General features: G+C 47.5%; 1 pseudogene across 1 annotated transcript; it reads right to left on the bottom strand.

Annotated features, from left to right (window-relative positions):
• Window positions 1-3,341: 3,341 nt before the first annotated feature.
• Window positions 3,342-4,043, bottom strand: LOC110335270 (annotated as a pseudogene). Its single transcript, XR_003845454.1, has 2 exons — window positions 4,013-4,043; window positions 3,342-3,844 (listed from the first exon to the last, which is right to left on the bottom strand). The product of XR_003845454.1 is annotated as a 40S ribosomal protein S16 pseudogene (transcript).
• Window positions 4,044-4,791: the final 748 nt, after the last annotated feature.

Below are 4,791 nucleotides of genomic sequence, written 5' to 3'. Positions count from 1 at the left end.
AACAGATGACAGAAATACACACCAGCAGCTTCCAATCTGTTCCTTGCCTTCCTTCGTCTCTGGCTCTTTCTGTAAAAGCTCCTGACAGTCTGACTTTTCTTATCCTCGATACTGAGAAGCTGACCACCTCGGTAGGCTATGGGAGAACTGTTAAGCGACACTCTAGATTGTTCATATTAACACTATAACCTTTGTTTTGTTTTTTTTGTTTTTTGTTTTTTTTTTTTGGTTTTTCGAGACAGGGTTTCTCTGTGTAGCCCTGGCTGTCCTGGAACTCACTTTGTAGACCAGGCTGGCCTCGAACTCAGAAATCCTCCTGCCTCTGCCTCCCAAGTGCTGGGATTAAAGGCGTGCGCCACCACGCCCCGCTCACTATAACCTTTGTAACACTGTGATTTTGTCTGTAACACTTGTGACCTTTGTTTTTTCTGCAAGCTTCAAAAAGAGGGTAGGTAGGTGGGAACACTCCCCTTCCCCTGCCCTCCCTGCCCTCCCTTCCCCTCTTCCCTTCCCCTTCCCCCCTGACCTCCCTTCCCCCTTCCTTTCTTTCCTTTCTTCCTTTCTGTGTTTCTTCAGGCCCTCCTATATCTCAGGCTCAATGCTAAGGGTCTAACCTAGGGACTGCAGGCACTAGTCAAGCACTTTTCCTCCTGTGATGTCCAGTGTACCCAGTCTAGCCATATAGCCCTGGCTGTCTTGGAACTTACTATATAGACCAGGCTAGACCTAAATTTGTGGTAATCATCCTGCCTCTGCCTCCAGCAGTCTTTTTTTTTCTTTTTTAAATTTTAAAATTACATTCATTATATATTCGTGGAGGAGGGGCACAGGTATGAGAATCAGTGTCCGGACTGACCTCAGGCTATCAGGTTTTGGCATCAGTTCCCTTCCCTGCTGAGCTGCATCACTGAGATCCACCTGTTTCTGTTCCCAAGAACTGGGAGTGTGTAACACCATGACACCATGACCTCACCACACACATACACACACACACACACACACACACACAAACTAATGTTACGTCGTATTAGTTTAGATGACCTTATTCAGATATATGATCTCATTCAAATATATCTATATGCGATCATCTAATCTCATACCTTTGTTTGGGAGGGAGGTTAAAAGAGTGGATCTAGCAAGCACACGAGTGTCAGCCACTAACTCATGACCCTGAAAAAGAGCCTGCTGATTCTTTGGCACTACCATAGCTCCCCCTCACTGACCCTCCCTCCCGTCCTTGATAAAAAAACCACATGAGTCAGGGAAACCATTCTTTCCCACAGAAGGAATTCTCAGTGGAGGACGGGATTGTCAGAGCTAGTCTCTTGCAGGGGGTATTCCTACAGCAGATGCTGACTCATCAAACAGCAGTGGACTCTTTGGGACAACAGGCTTGGGAGTGGCCCTGGCCTTGACCTTGGCCTGAAGACTATTAGAAAGTTCTTGAGACAGGCGGCTTGCCAGGTTCTGATGTAAACCAATTTAAGGTGTCCTATGAGAGTCTTCTAAAGCTCACGGTCACTGAGCTCCGAGCTCCAAGGCCCCCCAAGCTTCAAGCTCCCCCGAAACTGACTCCAGTGAAGATCTGAATCACTGAGCGGAGCTTCAGAGGAGCCAGGAGCCAGGGGAGAAAATGCCTCTGTGCAGAGGAGCCCCCACTAGGGGAGCCATGATGGAATGAGGAGTGGTGAATTTTCCTTGCTTGAGTCTCAAGAGGTAATATAAAGATCACAGAGGAGGTGATAGTGTAGCCAAGCCATGGGAGATAGATGTTCTTTTCCCACAGTGGAATGGGGGGGGGGGGAGGATGCATGACTTGTAGCTGAGGATCTGCCAGTAGCCTGGGATGGGAATCCCTGTCTGTACTCCCAGCACTTCATCCTAGAAGCTGACCTTCAAGATGATCCTTAGCTGTATAGAAAGTTTGAGGCCGGCCTGGGCTACAGGAGACCCTGTCTCCAAAGAACAACAGACAGACAAACAAACAAAAAGAAAACCCAAAAGTATATGTTGGGGGCAGGGGGGAATTGCTAGGCACAGTGACACCATATGGAATCCCAGCACTTGGGAGGTAGAGGCAGGAGGATCTCTCTGAGTTCTAGGCCAGCCTGGTCTACAGAGTGAGTTCTAGGCCAGCCAGAGCTACATAGTGAGACCCTGTATCAAAAAAGAAAAAAAGAAAGTGATGTGTTTATAAAAAGATAAAGAGGTATAACAATATGTTCTATAGGGGTGTGGTGAGGTATGGGGGAAGGTGGTGTCTCTACGGAAGCATGTCAAGGCATCCCTTACCCCTGAGGGACCAGCCACAGGATAGTGTAGTATAGAATAGGGTTTATTCAGGGCATGGGAGGGAGGTTAAGAGGGTAGTAGAGGCAGAGAAAGGCAGAGAGAGTAGAGAAATAGAGGGTGACCATGACCATGTGCCCAGGGGGCAGGGGGAGTTTGGGGGGAGGGAATGGGGAGAGAGGGGGAGCAAGAGAGCAAGAGGCAAGAGAGGGAGGAGGGGGCAAGCAGCCTCTTTTATAGTGGGCCAGGTCTACCTAGCTGTTGCCAGGTAACTGTGGGGTGGGGTTTAGAACAGAATGGAGAAAGAAAGAAAGAAAGAAAGAAAGAAAGAAAGAAAGAAAGAAAGAAAGAAAGAAAGAAAGAAAGAAAGAAAAAACAAAAGAAAAAGAAAAAGAAAAAGAAAAAGAAAAAGCCAACATTCTCTACATAATGAAGCCAGTCTGAGCTGTAGGTTTCAGAGACAGAGACAGAGACAGAGAGACACAGAGTGTGAGCCTGTAGGGGGAGAGTTTTAATGCATAGTTTAAAGAAGCCTCAATCAGAGGGGAGCTCCCTGGAAATACAAAAAAGACAAAGGAATCTGCATTGGTACAGAAGTAACATGATCCAAACTGCGGGTTGTTTGGTTGATATGGTTGGGGGTTTGGAGGGGGGATTGTTTTTGGTTTTTTTTTGTTTGTTTGTTTTGCTTTGTTTTCTTTTTTTAAAAAAATATTTATTTATTACATGTAAGTACACTGTAGCTGTCTTCAGAGACTCCAGAAGAGAGCATCAGATTTTGTTACAGATGGTTGTGAGCCACCATGTGGTTGCTGGGATTTGAACTCAGGACCTCTGGAAGAGCAGTAGGCACTCTTAACCTCTGAGCCACCTCACCAGCCCCCTTGTTTTGTTTTCAAAACAGGTTCTCACTACAGAGCTCTATAAACCAGACAAGGCTGACCTGGAACTCACAGAGATCCACCTGCCTCTGCAGGCATTAGAGGTCTGTGTCGCCACTACACCTGGATACAGGGGTTTTTTTTTGTTTTTTTTGTTTTTAAATTCTAGGATGTTTATTACAAAGGTAAACCCTGATCCTTGAGATGGGCTTATCGGTAGGATTTCTGGTATGGGGCACGGGCACCAGGATCTCCAAACGTTTTGGATTCGCAGCGACGTGGGTCAGCTACAAGCAGGGTCCGATCATACTGGATGAGGATATCTTTCATCTCCTTCTTAGAGGCTTCATCCACATATTTTTGGTAATAAGCCACCAGGGCCTTTGAGATGAACTGTCGGATGGCATAAATTTGGGCCACATGACCACCACCCTTCACACAGACCCGGATATCCACACCAGCAAATCGCTCCTTGCCCAGAAGCAAAACAGGCTCCAGTAACTTGTACTGCAGCGTGCGCGGCTCGATCATCTCCAGCGGACGTCCGTTCACCTTGATGAGCCCATTTCCCGGCTTGCAATGGGCCACAGCTCTGGCGGTCTTCTTGCGTCCGAAGACCTGCACGGACTGCAGCGGACCCTTGGATGGTATAGCTCCGAGCACGAGCACGAGGTCTGGATATAGGTTCTTTTACTGTTAATTTATGGGAATGAGTGCTTTGCCCTCATGTATGTATGTGCACCATTTGTATGTCCAGTTCCTGAGGAGGCCAGAGGGGAGCGTCAGGTCCCTGGGACAGGACTGATACGAACCATCCTGTGGGCCCTGGGAACTAAACCCACATGGCAACTCCAGGTCTGAGAGGTCTGACATCCCATAGGCACAACGTCACACAGAGCACGGACTACATGCAGGCAAAACACCCATAAACGTAAAAATATTTTTTTAAAAAAAATATTTATTTATTTATTATATGTAAGTACACTGTAGAGCTGTCTTCAGACACTCCAGAAGAGGGCATACAGATTTCATACGGATGGTTGNGAGCCACCATGTGGTTGCTGGGATTTGAACTCAGGACTTTTGGAAGAGCAGTCGGCGCTCTTAACTGCTGAGCCAATCTCACCAGCCCCCCCCCCTTTTTTTAAGGAAAGAAAGAACAGGCATTGGGTCCCCTGAAACTGGAGTTTGAGGGCTGAGAGCAGCAGTTTGGGTGCTGGGAACCAGACCCAGGTCTTCTGGAAGAGCCCTCTCTGGAGGCCCTAGACGTCATGTCTGCTTCTTTGTATGGGGTATGCACAGCACACGGGGATGGGGGGGGCACAGAACAGCCTGAGGAAGTCTGTTCTCTCCTGCAGGTGTGAGCCCTAGAGAATGAACTTGGGTCATCAGGTTTGCTGGCAAGTGCCTTTATCTGAGGAGCCATCTTGCAGGCCCCACCAAACTCCATTTTAGTACATTCTGATGGTAAAGTGGACCATGGGTTAGGGACCTTGATAGGAAGAAACAAGCTCCAAGGCAAAGACTGAAAGAGACCATGCAAGCCTAACTCTGTTTCTTCTTCTTCTCCTTCTTCTTCTTCTTCTTCTTCTTCTTCTTCTTCTTCTTCTTCTTCTTCTTC

The sequence above is a fragment of the Mus pahari genome, chromosome 17 (assembly GCF_900095145.1).
Source record: "Mus pahari chromosome 17, PAHARI_EIJ_v1.1, whole genome shotgun sequence".
NCBI lineage: Eukaryota > Metazoa > Chordata > Mammalia > Rodentia > Muridae > Mus > Mus pahari.
The sequence above is the reverse complement of the archived record's forward strand: the minus strand, read 5'-3'. Positions and strand labels throughout refer to the sequence as shown.